The sequence below is a fragment of the Eumetopias jubatus genome, unplaced genomic scaffold (genome assembly GCF_037043125.1).
Source record: "Eumetopias jubatus isolate StellerSeaLion01/CBP00866 unplaced genomic scaffold, mEumJub1_p1.0 scaffold_1, whole genome shotgun sequence".
NCBI lineage: Eukaryota > Metazoa > Chordata > Mammalia > Carnivora > Otariidae > Eumetopias > Eumetopias jubatus.
Window position 1 is genome coordinate 189,230,719 of NW_028274807.1, and position 18,718 is coordinate 189,249,436.

General features: G+C 40.9%; 1 protein-coding gene across 2 annotated transcripts in view; it reads left to right on the forward strand.

Annotated features, from left to right (window-relative positions):
• Positions 1-18,718, forward strand: part of FHIT (fragile histidine triad diadenosine triphosphatase) — a 1,452,058-nt gene that overhangs the window by 19,906 nt on the left and 1,413,434 nt on the right. For both annotated transcript variants that reach the window (XM_088027739.1, XM_088027740.1), the window contains exon 2: positions 14,217-14,265. The gene's annotated coding sequence lies outside the window, so the exon portion shown is untranslated. The remainder of the gene's footprint in view (positions 1-14,216; positions 14,266-18,718) is intronic.

The following is an 18,718-nucleotide window of genomic DNA, read 5'->3' on the forward strand; positions in this document are numbered from 1 at the left end:
CATGACCAAGTATTAGAGAAGAGAACCTTTTTCTTCTTAATTTCCACCGTTGGGGCAGGTCGTTGGTACTTTTTTTTTTTTTTTTTTGTAAATCACATTTATCACCTCTTGTGTTAATTTTCATGTTCTTGTACCCTGAACAAATTTATGCTCTTGGTGTTGTATATGCTGCAAGTTTCATTGCTGTCAAAACATATTTTTAAAAATAACCCATGGGTTTTAACCAGTACAGTCAAGATCAATTAGATTTCTTTAAAAGTAAAATCTACCTTAGTATTTAGATCGGCAAGAAAATGTGGTTATGATAACTTTTGCCCTTATGTGGCAAGATAGGACTGAGGTATACCAGTGCTTTTTAAAATGTTTCTTTTAATTAATTTTTTTAAACTAGGGGTGAAAACAATGAAAAGATACTAACTCCCAGTGGTGAACTTCACGGCTTCCTGTACTCCACTATACTTTCTACTGCAGCTTGAGGCCTTGGTTTCTTGGAAGGGAAACATTTTGAAGACAAAGGCCCTCTGCCGGGAACTCTTCCCCCTCACCTCTTACCTGACTACTAATTCTACTTGACACCTTAGCTTAAGTGTCTCTTCCACAGGGAAACTCACTCTGACCCATAAGAGTTGGTTAGTTATTTAGTAAGCCCCCTCAGTACCTTGTACTTCATCAATTTCAATCTCTTTGTTAATATTTGTCTTTTACCCCAGACTGCAAACTGTGCAAGGCAGGGGCTCTGTCTCTTTTCAACACTGTACCTACCTTTGTGTCTGACTCATAGTAGATACTTAATAAACTTTTGTTGGCTGATTGGTCAGAGGCTGAAGAAGGGGTTATGGGAACAATTCGTTTAATAATAGTTGCATGTGTGTATGTGTGTGTGTGTGTATGCACAGCTAATAGTGAGTGCTGTTTTCTTTTTTTGGGGAGGTGGGGGAGAGGGGTACCACTGCATCAAATTACTGAAGTGGAAAGAACAGTTGACATTCTGTTTTAAAGTGACCATGTATTTGACCCACTTCTCTAGTAATGTCATCACGATTGTATCTCATTGCTGTGGGTTCTTGGAGGCTGACAGGCGGAACAAGTTGCTTCAGCTCATAGTCCTCATCTGTCATACAGGAACAGCTTGCAGATTCTTATTATGTGAATGAAATATGGAGAGAGGGATATTTTTCTTCCTGGGCTCTCAGGGTAATTGAAAGTAACCATATTAGGGCACAAGGGGAAAATGCAGGAAAACGAACGGCTTTTGTGAAGAGCAACCCATCGGCTCTCACAACTGCAGGTGTAGAATCTCCTCTCTAAGTGCAGAGGCTAGGGAAGTGTTCCCTGTTATCAAAAAGCCTAGGGTTTGAGCAGAACATTCTTTCAGTAAGGAAAATGCCTTGGTTCGTGTTACCACTCCTCAGCTCCCTGATGAGCTGCTACCACGGCTGCCTTTGGAGGTACATCCCGTGGGACCCAGGGCATGCGCTTTGTATGTTCTTTAGCTAGGGAAGGAAACTGTTTTAGTATTCCAGATCAATAAACTGTAGTAGAAAATTGGAAATGCTATGAAAAATCATTAACCCGAGAAATTCTACTGTTCCCAAGTTTTGCATCAGAAGAAATAAATAACACTTGACTGCTCTTACAGTTTATAGTTTACAAGCTTGGCCCCTGGTGAAACAGAATATCAGATAACACCGCGTTGGTGACACTTTGCCTTCGAAAGGGCCAGTTCTGCAGATGTAAATGGAGCTTTACAGAACAGTTTTAGTTCACAGGAAGGTTTCCACTTCACACTGGTCAACAGTACTAACGTGGTGATGGAAAGCAAGATACAGTTCAGCAGTCATTCAAGTCATGACTTTGTTATATTTTGAGATAGCTTTAAAATCACTTAGTCAAATAAAACTCCAAAGTACTGTAACTGCCAGGTTGCTTTATCTAATTTATGAAACAGAGGCAAAGGAATCAACAATAACCCTCCATTTACCATTATTAGATTAGCTATTACTGAAACCGCAGAAAGTATATAACCCTTTACTTTGTGTTCACTCGAATTTGGTTATTAAGCTTTGATGGAACTTTCATTTAACCAAATGCCTTTGTTTACGACAATAAACATGTTAAGTCTTTTGTGTTCTGAATTTGATATGACCATTTTAGTACATGCCTCCTGGAAAGGCATGTTAAAGTTGTAGATTCTATTCATTTGTGTAATGTCAAATATTTTCAATTCAATCCAGTTAGGGTCTTGCGTTTCTTCCCAATTTTAAGAAATGCATCTTTTCTCTGGTAGGCTTTCCTTTTTCAAGAATAAACTAGGCATTAACAAACATAGCAGCTCCATAAAAATTGATTTTTCAAAATTAAATAAGCATCTGGTGGGCTGAAAATGTTTTATACCTGATATTTAAAAGATATTTTGACTATTGCCAAAAGGAATCAATTCCTTCATGCTGTCTCCCTTGCGGATGCCGTCATATGCCACTGTGTGGTGTAGAGCTCAGGCTTAGGCTTGGATTTGTACCTCAACTCTGCCACTTTACCTGCCTGTGACCTTGGACTTCACCTCTTCCAGAGGTTTGTTATCTCTAAATGCCCTTTCCTCAGTGTGCGATAGAGTTCTTAATAGTACTTTTCGTGTTATATATGGGGGGATGCATGTAAAGTCCTCAAACGTGTGATTATTCCTGTGTGTGTGTGTGTGTGTGTGTGTGCAGGTGTGTGTGTCTACACTCTACCTATGGGTTGTTACCTTAACTAAAACCCCATACTGATTCAGAATTCAGTTATAATAGTGGGAATGCTGTTATCCTTTCAGGATTTCATGTTCTGGTATCATGTCTCTCTCTCTCTCTCTATATATATATATAGAGAGAGAGAGAGAGAGAGAGAGAGAACATGAAACATTGTTACCATTTTGGATCTATTCAGAGCCACAGTTTGAAGACAAGTCACCATGAAGGTGGCTGTTTCAATTGCTGAGATTGGAACCCAAGAACCAAATCCATATTCCACGGAAGTCTTGCTTTTAAGTTGGAACTTTATTTCATTTCCTTGAATTGATGTAAAAGCTAGGATAAAGAGTGCTTTAGATAAGTGAGCTAGAAATATATGGATTTCCCAATAAGAAGGGCTCCTACTGACAATTTGTTGCTAGTTTTTCACTGGCTCCTTCCCACATCTATTAAGCTACTGTCTAATTGCCTTGCTGTCTTTGCATTTTTCATCCTTAACTCTGTCCTTTACCTCCACATTTTTGGGGTAGTGGAGACAGGTTTGGAGAACTCTACTCTATCTCACCCATGTCCTTTGACCCATAACCCATAGGGCAGCGACAGGAGGTCAGGCTGGGTGATGTGATCCCTGACATTGGTTTCCAGCAAATTTACATGGTTCTTATGGGGATGAACTTTTTTTTCCTCATCTGTACTATCTTCTGTTGGCTTGAATAATGAGTCACAGAAAAATGAAAACTTCTTTAGCTGTGAAAGTTTCAGCAAGAAAAAATGTTAGGCCACTGGCATTAGTATAATGCAAAATAAGATAGCATTTAAAGATAGTCTCTGCTTCAGCATCATATTGACAATGCCCCTCACTTGAGTCAGGGACTGGGGACTTACTGAGATACACCATCTGGCAAAACACGGAAGGCCAGTCTTGTGCCAACTGAGAAAGCTGCATCAGTTCCAACTCTTGTGTACTTTGCACATTATTGGATGCCTTGCAAAACGTTTATCACTTTTTAATTAGTAAGGACTAAGGGATTTTCATACCCCAAAGAAAATGTCAGCCGCCCAAAGATAGACAAATTATCCAATGGATCATAAGGGGCAGTAGGTATTCAACTTTGAGCTTGCACAGAAACAAGGACAGTTGCATACCAGGATCTTTGTTGTGGGACATGTGTTCTTGGTCTGTCTGGGTGGAGCTGGGGATCTGGGCTTTCTGTTCTCTGACAGTTCCCCAGCTGGTTTCTCCTGCAGTATGGCCAGGCCTTGAGAGCACATGCCAAGAGATCAACTCTGTTCTGCTCCTTGGCCTATCATGTAAACCGTGGCCTGTAATGTTCATTAAAATGAAAATTTGTCGGATGGAATTTGCCCGACTGGCAGAATAGTTTAAATGTCAGATGTTGTTAGGCCTGGATATAAATATTATGTTTTTATTGTTAATTAATTGCAGCGCCTCAGTACCAGTGATCCAAAATCCAATTTAGTCTGCAATAGGCCTGTGGATAAGGGCCAGAGATAATGAATGCAGAGGGAAAAAATGTATTCAGAGTTCCCATTGTATCTCTCAATGTCCTCTTAGAAAAATAGCAAATTTTGGTGTGTCACTTTAACTCAAAGGGTACAAAACAGAACAGAATTAAGACTCATTGTCTTTTGAAACCTCTCAACTGTTACTTACTGTTAAATCTGTTCCACCGCTAGCCCCGACTTGGTCCCCGCATCAAAATCCCCAAATTTGCTGCTCTGTCTCCTTTCTGTGATTTCCCCCACGTGGCTTCCACCCCTGGGTCCCTTGTTATGTTCACAGCTCATTTCGGAGTAGCAGAACTGAGGTATCAAGTCCCGTAGTCCTCTTCATTTCTCTTTGCTCTGTTCATTTTCCTCTCTTCCGTTCTCCATCAATCCTCCTTTTTGTCTTCTTTTTGTCCTTTATTTGGGTCCCCAGATTCAGCAGCCTATCTGTAAGTCTGCCACTGCTTGTTAAGATCATCTTGCTTCCAAATTGTGCTGGTGGCTGACTACCACTCAGAGTAACGCTGCAGAACTGTTTGCATTAGGAAGGGGAGCAGAAATCTTGCCACTGGGGCCCAGACCTCAAAACTGACTGTGGTCGCAGAGCCATGAGCCAGCAGGCATTTGCCACCACCATTCCCAACCAATATTTTGTGGAGTACTTGCTCTGAGCATGGCATCTTACTCCGCCACCTTCCTGGTTTCCAAAGGCAAGAAGAAGTGGGTGTGCCAGGCAGAGGAAGACTAATTAAGACTTTGGAAGGCAGGACTAATGTGATCCAGTGGTCAGGGACCCTCATTTAATTCCTGGCATCCTGGTCCATGCCAACCTCATTCTGCCCCTGTGATTAAGCCAGCCGAGAAGCAGGGAAGGGAAGATGAACTTTGGTGTGCTCTGAGTTTCCCTGTCCAGCAGTGTCTGTCAGATTAAAAATGAGAGGGAAGGAGGCCAGAGAATCTTCCAGATGGAGAGTTCAGAGGAGGGCACCGCCAGACTCCCTCTCCACAGTGACGTAGCTGGGCCATCGGAGCACCGGGCCACAAGCCAGGAGGAGCACAGCCTGTCGCCTGACCCTGGAGTAGAGTGGAGGCCCCGCAGAACAGTCACCCTTGGTTTGGGGTGGGCACGTACTCAGACCAGGCCCACACCGGCACGTATGTGGCGGAAGCAGAGCATTTACCCCAAGATCTGGGTCAGTCTGGGTAGAGGATGGGCTCTTCATCCTGGACACCTTGTAAGAGTGTGTTCCCCAAGGCGTATGGGCACTGACAAAACCAAATGGGGAGTTGGGTGTTCTCCACCCTCCTCAGTTTCTCCCTTTCGATAGCATCGGCTGTGTAGGAAAGGTGACCTTCTATGGGTTGGCAGCAGCAGGAATAGCAGTGGCCATACATCCTCGGATGGCTTCGCTTGTGGACGGCAGTTCCAGACAACCGGGGTTTGGTGAGGACACACTGCACAGACAGCCACTCCCCACACCTTTTGGTAGTGTAATTTTGTAACTGGTTTCAGCATTCATTAAAAAGTATCCAGGGTGGATGCTCCAGGAACCGGATGAGATCTGTTTTTTTAGACTCAGGCTGTCTGAGGTCTATGTCAGGATGAGATGATAACGAATGAGGTTAAACACTGAATATCTGGCGCGACCTTCCTTAAAATGGATTATTTTAACATTGCTTCTGTACAACCTCAGTTTCTCTCTGAGGTGACCCTATTTTTCTCAAAATCAGGTTATATTCGAGTTTGGGGAGGGTTTGTACTATTGGGAGCAGAGCTGTTTGACTTGAAATGTCATCCCGTTTTGAGGAAACATACCGGGGCCACGTTAGGGCATCACTGTGCAAATGTCACATTGTCAGAATGTCTCCCCCTGGGGTTAGACTGGCCATGGTACTTCCCAGCACTGTTTGGCTGGCCAGACAAAGCCACTGCCTCCCCAGAGCCAGGGTGCTAATCCGGCCAGGGTCATGCTCCCCAAGATTTCATGGAATTTGATTTGTCACTAACTCTGAATTTTAATATGCTAATTATTGGCTGATTGGTATGCAGCTCCTTAGACGTCACCTAATGGTTTTCCAGAGCTCATACTCTTGGCAAATTTACTTTTCTGGTGTCTGGCAAATATGACAGCATTGAACAGGTGTGGCGATGGTGTGTGTGTGTGTGTGTGTGTGTGTGTGTGTGTGTGTGTGTGTGTGTGTGTTGTGCATACAAGTATAGGCTTCCATAGAGAGAGATCTTTTCATCTTAGGAAAGCCCTAGAATACAAGTTAAGAAAAGAGAAGAAGAGAACAAACAAAACTAACCCTAAGCTTAAGAATTTTCAATTCTAAAAAAAAAAAAGAATTTTCAATTCTAGAGGTGCCTGTCTGGCTTGGATGGTGGAGCGGGTAACTCTTGATCTTGGCGTTATGAGTTTGAGCCCCAAGCTGGGTGTAGAGATTACTTAAAAAAAAAAAAATCTCAAAAAGAAAAAAGAATTTTCAATTTTAATAGTAAAGCAAACTTACAATATTCCTTTATTAAGCAAATGTTATTGAGTGTATGTTATGTACCAGACACTGTTCTAGAGGATGTGGATTCAGTGCAGAGCAAGATAGATGTTGTCTGTATCTTTGTTAAACTTAGGGTCTAGTGGAAAGATGTCCACATATATTTTGACAATATTGATCAGCTTTCTAGGTGAATAACAAAACTAAGAGTTATTCTAACCACCCCTCTGAACTCTAAATATATTAGAGTTTCACAAATTCTGAATTAGAAATTCTATTAGAAATACATAAATATAAATATTTTGAAATAAAACTTCTAGGAATATATCTGAGAAATGTCAAGTTTCCAGTGTCTTTGCTGCTGTTTCTTGTGAGCATTTAAATCAGTATGCAGATTTGCAAATAATTCCATGTGTTCAAAATATTCATTTATCATCAGGTCCTTTAACCAGGGCTATGTTTTCCAGCTGCCTGGTTTTCACCGATACTTAGAAAAAGGTTTAAGAATCTCCTCTTAGTTGGAAATGGGCTATCGTTTGAAAGGATGTTGCAATAATTTGTCGGCAGTAACAGCTCACTGAACGTAGCATAAGAAGGAAGATGAGGGCTGAATTTATTCAGTGTCTTCATTCTTGTGTCTTGTCTTCATTCCCCAGCGAACAGACTTTTTTCCCAGGTATGTAGATAATTGTTAAAGACGTAAAGGTCAATAACCAATCCCTTAACGTGGCTGTCAAGCCAGGTGAGGGCTGCAGAATGCAACAATGGAGGGAAATCCCTCAGTTCCCAGGCAGGGCTGTGTTAAGTCAAGTGTAGTTGGATGGTTCCCAGAGATAGGTTTCAATTGGGAAAAGATGAATTGTGAAGGAAGTTTCTGTATTTGAGAACGATGCTTGTTTAAATTCAGGCTGGTTTTTAAGGGAGCTGGGGGCTGGGTAATGGAGTGAGGGGCTTGGGGTTGGTGAAGATTTTCTAGGTGGCTATCCTCTGAAAAATGAGCAAGAAAAATCAGGGTGTTATTGGCCCATACTGCTCTGCCTCCTTGTTTATGTCTTTTAGGAGCCGCTGAAGCCCAAACCTATTTGGGTTGATTTAAATCTAATCTGTCTTGCAGGAGGTCATATGACTGTTACAGAGTCTGTCTGCTCCAGAACAGAATGGGGATGAGCTAGGCCTGAGGGGAATGGGAAATGGTGTACCACCTTGCAGCTGCAGGTGAAAAGGTTTTCATGGCCTGTAGAAGTTTAAGTCCTTGGATTTTTGGGTCAAGGCAAACACGGGAAAGAGAGGACTACTTTGAGTGGCTATTCCTGACTCTGGGCATTGAAACCAGAGTTTTTTTGATCCTGACCTGCTCCTATTTTGGATACGTAGCACAGCCGTGTGGAAAATGCTCGGGCACCAGAGAGATGTACACTTAGACTGTAGAATCCACTTGTACTTGTCTACTCAACATGTATTTACTGAAGGACTGTTTGGTACAGGTATAGAATCTGGGGCTCACAATGCACGGGCTGGTGTGGTTGGTTTGAACAATAAAGGCCATAGGTCTTAAGGAGTTTAGACACTAATCAAGGTGATAAAACATACACAGGAGAAAGTAATAATTTAAGGCAATACCACGCATGCCAGTCACACGGCATTATGTGATCAAGATGAGCGCAAAGCTCTGTTTTTTTTTAAGATTTTTTAAAAAAAGATTTTATTTATTTATTTGACAGAGAGAGACGTTGCGAGAGAGGGAACACAAGCAGGGGGAGTGGGAGTGGGAGAAGCAGGCTTCCCGCCGAACATGGAGCCCGATGTAGGGCTCAATCCCAGGACCCCGGAACCACAACCTGAGCCAAAGGCAGATGCTTAACGACTGAGCCACTCAGGCACCCCCCAAAGCTCTGTTTTAAGACCAATCCCCCCACCTATCCCTTTTGATTTTCTGGGAACTTGCAGTCCTGGTTACCCTTTCTTGCTCTTCTGCCCTTAGGTTCTTAGTCCCAACGGGATCTTCTCATTACCTTTACACACACTCAGGTTTTTTTCCTGTTTACAAAGTACACAAAGAAACACTCTTTCAGTCCTTTATCTTCCTCCTGTTGTTATTCTCTCTTTCTTACCCTTCACACCCAAACATACTTAGGATTGTCCTTACTTGTCTTCTTTTTAATGATTTCTACTTATTTTTTAACCAACTCCAAACGAATTCTGTCTCAACTAGTCCAAGTTCTCATAGAGTTCCTCAGTGACCTTCACATTGGGCATTTTAATTTTTTAATCTTTAAAGATTTATTTATTTGAGAGAGAGAGTGAAAGAGAGAGCTAGAGCACAAGCGGGGGGAGGTGCAGAGGGAGAAGGAGAGAGAGAATCTCTAGCTGAGCTCAGAGCCCCATGCGGGGCTCAATCTCACAACCCTGAGATCACAACCAGAGCTGAAATCAAGAGTTGGACACTTAACCAACTGAGCCACCCAGGTGTCCCACGTTGGGCACTTGTAGTACTTCTATTACTTGACCTTTCTGTGACACTTAACGTTTTTGTTTTACGTCTCTGGCAACTGTTTTCTCTCCTATGTGGGTATCATCCTCTCAACATAACTGCTGAATGTTCAGCTTCCTCAAGGATCAGACCTTCCCTTCCTACTTTATACCATCTCCCTGGACAGCCACGTCCATACTCAACAGTTACTTCCTAGGCACAGATAACTCACTACTCCCAAGCCACCTGTCTGAGCTACAGACAACACATATCCAACTCCCGATCTGGACATTTCTTTTAGACATCTCTCAGGAACCTCAAATGCAATATATCCACAACCAAAGTGGCAATATGGGCTCCAGATGTGGACTCTTGTGCAGTGGGATTCACTGAACGATCTTGTCTATCTCCAACTCAGAAAGGGAAACTATCCTAAAGATTGTAATGTTCAAACATAGGTTTAAAATCTCTTTTCATAATTGATAATAACTTTAATGCATTGTGATCAGAGAACTTTGTTTGATAGCTGTTTTTTTTTTTTTTTTTTGGTATTTGTTGTGACTACCCTTGTGGCCTAATACATGGTCGGGTGTTCCTTATGTTCCACATGCACTTGTAAAGAATGCTTTGGCAGATTGCATTTTCCACGGGTGGTCACACCAACACATTTACCCAGTCCCATGTGCTCATGTTACTGAGCACTGACCACCACCCCTCCTGCCAAGAGATGGAGCCTTTGTTCTCTTCCCTTGAGTCTCAGTGGGGGTTTGTGACTGCCCTGACCAGTGGAATGCTGTGTAAATGGTGTTAATGTGACTTCCAAGCCAAGGCCAGAAAGAATACAGCTTCTGCCTGGCTCCCTCTCTGGGAACTCTTGCCTTTGGAACCCAGGCACCATGTTGTGAGGCAACTCAGTGTACATGGAGACGCCACACGTAGGTGTTTCGGCCCCAGTTAAGGTCTCAGCTAACCTTCAGCAACCACTGGCAAATGTTTGAGGGAATGAGCTTTCTGGTGATTCCAAAGCCCAACTTCCAAGTCTTTCAGCTGAGGGCTTGGGTATTGTAGCATACGGAAACACTGGCTCAATCAGTCGTTCACTGTCAGAATTCCTGTTCTGTGGAAACCATTGAGACAATAAATTACTATTTTTTAGTCACTAATTCTTGGGTAGTTTGTTATGCAGCAATAGATAGCTGATGCAAATATGTATTCTATCACTGGTAACTTCTATTTTGCCTAGTAGTATTTCCACTAGCTTTCTTTTGGTTCCTATTTGCTTGGTGTATAGTTTTCTATACTTTCCCGTTCAAACTCCCTTTACATTTTAGATGTGTTTCTTATAAACATCATATAGCAAAGTTTAAAAATATCAATTAAAAATTATTTTAACATGTATTTAATCCATTCACTCTGATTTGTGACATATTTGAACTTTAAATATTTTCTTTTGTATTTTCTATTCACTGTGCTTTCCTTTTGCTTCTTGCCTGCTTCCATTCCAGTCTTCTGTAGAGAATTGGCTGAGTTTTCTGTCCTTTATATTGTTCCCTCCGTTGGTTTGGACATTTCTATTATTTTGGTGATTACTCTTATGTGTTTTAAAATTGTGAAATGGACCATACATATGTACAAAATAACGTTTGGAAGTGTACATCTACAGCATTTATTGTATTGTATTTTCTTATAATACAATATAAAATAAACTGAACATCTAGATACCTCTTCCCTGGCCAAGAAATAGAGCATTACCATATTCCAGAATCTTCCCCAATGTTTCTCATTATATCTCCTCCCTTGTCCTAAAGCTAAACGTCGCTTGTATTCTGTGTAAATCATTCCCTTGCTTTTCTTTATAGTTTTTGCCACTTTTATATTTCAAAACAAGATAGTATGTATTTTACCTTTTTGCACATATTATATATATAGATTGATATATATAGTCTTCTATGACTTGCTGTTTGTTTTGTATCATATTTTTGAGAGACATAGATGTTGATATGTGTGACTTGTTTCATTGATTTTTCAAAGCTGTATAATACCCCATTTTAAGAGTGTAAAAATATATGTATTCATTGTACCATTGATAGATGTATGGGTTGTTTTCAGGATTTCTTGGCATTCTAGCAATGATGCTCTAAACATTTTTGTATGCATCTTTGTGAGCATATATGCAAGGGTGTCTTTGACTATATACAATGAAAAAGAAATGCTGGTTATCCTTAACAAGTTAGTCAGTAACTTTAATACATATCTTTAACAGTTTAATTAGTATCTGTCTCTTCCTTCTAAGCAATTTATTCCCCTCCCTTATTCCATATAATTGCAGCCAACAACTCATTTCACCTTATATGCAAAGCCTAAAAATTGGTCATTATTGTTGTTGGATTTTACAACCAAGGCTTAGTAATTATTATTCAATAACCATTATTTATTTATTTATTTATAAATATTTTATTTATTTATTTGACAGAGAGAGACACACAGAGAGAGGGAACACAAGCAGAGGGAGTGGGAGAGTGAGAAGCAGGCTTCCCGCCGAGCAGGGAGCCCGATGCGGGGCTCGATCCCAGGACCCTGGGATCATGGCCTGAGCCGAAGGCAGGCAGATGCTTAACAACTGAGCCACCCAGGCGCCCCAGTACCCATTATTTATTATTAAATTTACTAGATTTACCATCATGCTTGCTAATGTTTTTATTCCCCATTGCATTTGCTCCTCATTCCTTCCCTCTGGGGTCAATTCCTTTTTATTCAAGTATGCCTTTTAGTATTTCTTTCAGCAAAAGTAAACTACTATGAGCAGAAAACAATCCTTTTTTTTTTTTATCCCTGAAAAATGTCCTTATTTCTCTGTCGTTCTTGAATGATAATTGGTTTAGCATGGCTATAGAATTTTTGTTTAACTTTTTTTTCCCCATGGTACTTTGAACATGTTATTCCATTGCTGTCTTGCTTTTATTTTTGCTGATGACAAGTTGTTTTGCAAGGAGTCTGTTTTTTCTCTCTGGTTGACTTTAAGACTTTCTATCTCTGGTGTTTTGTGGTTTCTTTCTGATGTATCTACCTGTGGATTTGCTTTTATATATCTTGCTGAGGTCTTGGTGTCCTTTTTTCAAGAGGATTCATGTCTCATTCTAGAAAATTTACATTCATTATCTCTTCATGTTTGTCTTTTCTCTTTCTTTTGAGCTTGGCTATTTGGATAAATATGTATTTAAATTATCACCATATTTTGCTTAACATTTCTGTGTTTAAAGTGGAAAGGCATACAGGTCAGTCTCTATGTTGGCAGACCATAAGTCTGTCATATTTTACAAAATGGAGTATTATACTATTTATCCAGTTTTCCCCAAATTCTGTTTATCCCAAATTATTTTTCTCCTAACTCCATTGCAATCCATATAACAGGGGAAAGGGGAAATTTCTGATGTTGTCTCATGGAGGGGCTTTATCTCCATAAATATTCCAGGATTTATGTCACAGCCCAGAAGTCTGGTCTTGGTCTTTAGTGACCATACATCAGCAGTAATGGGTTCTTTGGTAAGGGCTAAAGCAAGTCTTTAGCAAAGCTAAAGCAATGTCCTTCGGACACTGAAGGAAAAGAAAAAGAACCATGGGAAAACCATGGATTAGTTGGCTGTTCCCAACTACCACACTATTAGGAGATATTAGGACTTAGCCAAGAATGACAGAAAGAGGAATATTCCAATTACTTTTGACCATATGGAGTCACCATATGAGTAATGATGTACTGATATAGAATGCTATATCAGCCCCTTGAAATATTATTATGATAATAGTCCCTCGCTTATCAACTGAAGATACATTCTGACACCCTCAGTGGGTGGCTGAAACTGTGGAGGGTACTGAACCCTGTATCTATCTATCTATCTTTCTATCTATCTATCATCTATCTATCTATCTATCTATCTATCTATCTATCTATCTATCAAACTGTGATAAAGTTTAATGTGTAAATTAGGCACAGTAAGAGATTAACAACAATAACTACTAATAAATTAGAATAGTTAGAACAAAAATTAGAACAGCTAGAACAATATTCTATAATAAGTTATGTGAAGAATGTGGTCTCTTTCTCAAAATATCTTACTGTGCTGTACTTGCCCTTCTTTGTGTGATAATATGAGATGGTAAAAAGCCCACGTGATGAGATGGAGTGAGGGGGATGACGTAGGCACGGCGAGTAGTGTGAGGCTACTATTGACCTTCTGACAGTTAGAAGGAGGATCATCTGCTCCCAGACCGCCGTTGACTGCCAGCAACTGAAACCATGGAAAATAAAACCTCCACTAAGGTGGGGGGAGCTCCTGTATTGCTTAACAACTATCATTTACCACATCTCTTATCATGTTGACCTGTGTGTGCTCAATACATGGGATGTTTTGATCACAGGGAGCTTAATTTAACATGTCAAGTTTTGATTTGAAATGTGGAGTGGGGCTTCCTGAGCTTTGTGACTTTCTCTCGTCCTAGGGAATGGGGACTGTACCTGTCAGCTTACATCTGTGTACTTATGGGGGCAAGTGGTGAGGTCCGCATTGGAAGGACCACGCATCTCATAGAAATGGAACAGGCTCCCCCATGTAAAACTTTTTCAGAGAAATGGAAATACGGTGTGCAAGAAAGACGACAACGAAAGAAGTTAAGAACATAAAATGCTCGGTCAGAGTGCGTGTGCTGCATAACATTTAATTTGACTTGCATCTCTGCGCTTTATAAGCCATTCCCACGCTGTTGAGGAGTTCACAACCCCAAAAGATTTGATTGTCCATCTGACTGGTGTGTGTGATTGATTTCTGGCTGTATGTGCACGCTGTTTTCACTTGATGACAGTCTTTTATTGGCCTTTTGTGAGGGAGGTATGAGGCCCGGGTTTTTTGGCCAGTGCCACATACCATGGCATATGGAAATTCTCCTTAGAGACATGGAGAGAAAACATTTGGTGTTTTACTCGCAGATAACTCCCTACTTTCATTTTTATCTCTTTGTAGCTTTGAAGCTCAGCGAAGAAGGAAAATCCATTGAGAACAGTCTGTAAAGGTAAGTGTATTTATTACATGGCCTTGACAAACATTGCCTTTACAACATTGATTTTTCTTTTATTCAGAGATTTAAACACTTGGATTAAAGATACAGCTGACAGGACAACTTCCTTAACCACCTGCTTGTCCTCCCTCTTAGGCAAAAGTGCTGAGCAATAGTTAGCAGAGAGCAGGAGGAAATAAAATGATGTGCTGAGGGTAGCCAAACGCAATTGTATGCTTGCTGACTTTTGCTTTCTTCTCAGCAGTTAAGACATTCCAGTGGAGCTAAGTTTACTAAGATTAATGCTAGCTGGATAAAGAATGCGCTTGTACCGCTTCTAGTCGATGGTTAAATAAAACCAGCTGGCCAAATAAAGCATTTAAACTAAAATGCAGAGTGGCATTTGAATTGGGTTGGATGAAATTTATCATGAAAGTCAGTTGTGCAGTTGCGTGGAGAAGCTAGTTTTGTAGAAAGGAGAAAGCGAGCCAGTTTGGTGTAGCTAATTTCATTCTGCCCAGTCTCTGTGGACCCTAAGTGAGTTACAGGAAATGAACTTCCAAGTTTGAAGCAATGGGAAAAGTACCTATCAGCTTTCTGTGAAACATTACAATCGCGTTCGTTTTTACATGGAAAAATGTAATTGTTTCCTCTTTGCTAGGTATATTTATAAGCATACGGCTGTACAGCATTGTTCTTTGATTCATTGTTTAATTTCTGTTCTGCATGAAGTATTTTAATTTAAAGAATTCATTCTGGGGAATTATAGGGCTGCAGTTTCATCAAGAGTCTTTAGTGGCCAGGGTGAAATATGCATAATTTTACATTTGTTTTCATCATCAATTATGCTTTTGACAATTTTAGGTTTTTTTCCTGTCGTTTTTATTACAGCAATCATGACTGTGACCACTTTAGTTAAAGTTGAAAAGCCATTTCGATTTACCTTTTATTTTAAGTTATTCCTAACTTTATGACAGATCTACTTCTGGGGCTGAATTTTTAATGTTTGTTTTGAGGGTGAAAAAGAATTTTACAGGGAAATTGGAGAAAACCTCTTTTGAATGATCAAAACATGAGCTATAAAAACACCATTTTGAGGATCTGCTTTGGGATGACTAAACTCTGGTGCATGAAGCCTGGTTGGCGTGGAAGTTTTCCTTAATGGTTTTCAGCCATATAACTTACACATCTCTGGAACACTGAGCCACGTCTTGGAATAAAGCAGTACTTGATAGCCTCTTAGAAATAAATTCTCATAAATTATTGGAGCCGGTGGTGGTGGGGCAATCTTCAGAACCTTGTGATCTTTAGGTACCGTTACAGTGCTCCCATTTCTCTTGGAGAGTGTTTTCACACAGCACAGTCCATTTCCTCTGCTCTCAATGAAAATCCTTTGTTAAACTGGTATTTTGGAGTCAGACATGGATTCAGTCCTGCGTTGGCTTTTATTAGCTGTTGGACCATGGACACATTATTTACCCCCTCTGCGTCTCAGTTTCCTAGTTTGTGAAATGGAGATCATAATATTGTTTTCCTCATAAGCTTGTTGTGGAGGTTAAATGAATTAATCGCTGTTAAGGGCTTGGAACAGGTCCTGGCCCGTGACAAATACTCAGTAGATGTTAGTTGCTGCAACTGTTGTTAATATTACCGTCATCATCATCAAATCGGCATCCTTCTGAATTTATTCCTTAGACATTTTGAGAAGTCTGTGCTTTTTGGAAACTACAGGATAATGTTTCCAAGATGAACATGTCAGTACTAAAGAAGGACAAATTCTGCTTTGTCTTTAGGAATCAGAGCAACAGACAGCTTTCAGGTCAAGTGAGAAGTGAGGCCTCTGGAAGTAAAAAGTTGTCGGGGTGAAGTTTTATAGGCATCAGGGTAAACATGTTCTTTGGCTGTGTGTAGACAATTATTAGTATATATAGTCTTAAGAAATAGTGATCTTAACTGCTAGCTAGTTAGATTCTTAAGGAATTTTGGAAGAAAGGCTTGGCGAGCGTGGAGGGACTTCTCCCCCTTCCCCTTTCTTTCCTGTTCTTGTCTGTGTTTTCCCTTCCTAACAGCGCCTTGATTTCCTTTTGAGGTGGTTGGGTCAGTGGAACTGTAACCAGGGGCCCTACCCAGGGGCCTATACTCAGCTTTGAGATGGGTGCATGATCACTAGCTTGGGTAAGGGGGTGTTCATGTGCTGTCTGAATCTTGAGCTAAGGAATTCTCCTTTCTCCCAGTGGGCATCCTGCTCTGAAAACACCTACTGTGGGGACCACCTTAGCATTTCCCATTCCCTGGTCTCCATGTCTATCTCAGCAAATGATGGTTGCTAAGCCTTATTTTCCAGTGGAAAATTAGGCTTATTTTCCATGGATTCACTAAGCCCCAAGTTTCTTTCCAATAATCCTCCTCAAATTAGCCAACTGGCTTCAGTCCTGGCACCACAGAAGCCTAAGTGGTAGAGTAGTAGATATGGAATAAACGGGGTATGTTTGGAGGTTTACAATTAAAATACCACTCGTTACTTTCTTCCATCACGTGTAAGTACTTGAACGTTTTGCAGTAGGTTATAAAAGGTGCAGCGTTGTCAATTAGTATTTTAAAAGTGGGCCATTTTGCTGGACTTCCCATGCCTCCTGTGTTTGGTAGAGAGAAGTCACTTCTGGCTGCTTCTCTAAGCTCTCAAAGGATGTGTGTGTATGTGGGGGTAGAGCTGGAAACGGCAAGAGAAGCAGAGAGGTCTTCACGGCAGTTTCTGGAGCCCTGGTCTCTCTGCGGCCTGGGGGTTGTGAAGGGACTGTGATTTCCTTCCACCTACTCTAGCCTCCCCAAACAAAACTCATTACATATTTCTTTTTCTGCTTTTCCCTGGACTTTTATTCCTCTTCCGAACACTTGCCTTGCCCTGCTGAACACCTTCTTTTCAACGATGTGTACGGTGTGATTGAAAACTCAACTATTTCAGTCTCTGGCATTCCTCGTGGTTTCTCGAGAATGGAATGGGCAAGTGCGCTCTGTTTCCCTTGTGTCTTGTTTGTTGACTACTTCTGTGTTCTGTGTGGTGCCTAGAACAAAGCTGATTAATGCTTTTTTCACAGGAACATCAATTTTGTGCTCCTACTATGAATAAGTAGCATGAGTGCCTTGTGTGGTGGAAAGAGCCTAGGCTGACATGCTGGGAAACATGCCTTTCAGTTTGGGTGCTACTGTTGGTAGCTTTATGATTCTGGGCAAAATACCCAACTTTTCTTAAGGTCTCAGCCGTAAAATCAGGATAACCTTTGCCCAGTCTACTGCATCGAGGTGTTCTGAGGATGACGTAAAGGTAGTGTACCTGTAAGTGCTTAGCCAGTTGTCAAGTGCTGCATAACATCAGCGGATGATGATGGTGTTGCCATTTATGTTAAACAGGTTGAGAGATCCAGGGATCTTTTTTTTTTTAATATAAGGCTGAGTAGAAAAGGGACATAAATTTAAAAAATAAAAATAAAACTCTGCCTGGTGCTTGTGCTGGACATTCCATTTGTGCCTCCAGCTTGTTGCTCCTCAGAAAGGCTCTGAGCCCCCAGAGGCTGCCCTCTCTTGTCAGTGTTCCCTGGTCTTCCTTGCTCTCTGGCTTTCTGTTGAATTAGCCAACGGAAGGCCCTGGGTGAAGATCCGAGAATGTGAGTTTGGAATATTATTCCCTGTCTTCCGAGCAGCACTGCAGTTGGAGGAGGGCCACAGGTGCCGGGGACATAGTAAATGGTTATCGTCAATGTCCAGCACCTGGACATTTCGGTGGTACAGTTGGAAGGATTCTATCAGGTTTTTAAAAAGCAAGTTTTGGTAAATTGAAAAACCTTACGGTAACTGTAGTATATAAAGACATACAATATTATACATGTTATGGATTATCTTTTTAAATTCACTTTTATTTTTATCAAAGCAACCTATCTACCTTGTTTGAATAAAACAGTGCTAAAAAGCAAATATTGAAAAACTGCAACACCTACCCCCTCCTTCTGCATTTCTCCTACTCTTCCAGCCCGTGCCCTGCAATTGGCAGCTTTCATCTCTGATACTTCCGGCATTTATCTATTGCCAAATACTGCTTTTTTTTCCTGCTGTACCGATTTTAGCAATAGTTCTTTAACACTCCCCACTCATTGCTTCTGGTCCCCACAGCCCCCTAACATAATCATATCACATTTTTTGTTTAAATCAATATGGAATACTTCCATTATCATGTTGATCTGGTTGGTAATGTGTTCTTTAACGTGTAACTTTTGGTTACACGTTAATTCCTTGGAATTAACATATGCTTTCAAAATTTGCTTTCTTTCCTAGGCATCTGCCTTATGAGGTGTAGGTGGTAATAGCATTTCCATTTTATAGATGGGTAAATTGAGGCTTTGAGGCTTAAGTATTTTGCCCAGAGTCACACAGCTAGTAAGCATCACCACTGGGATTAGACACCAGCCAGCCTGCC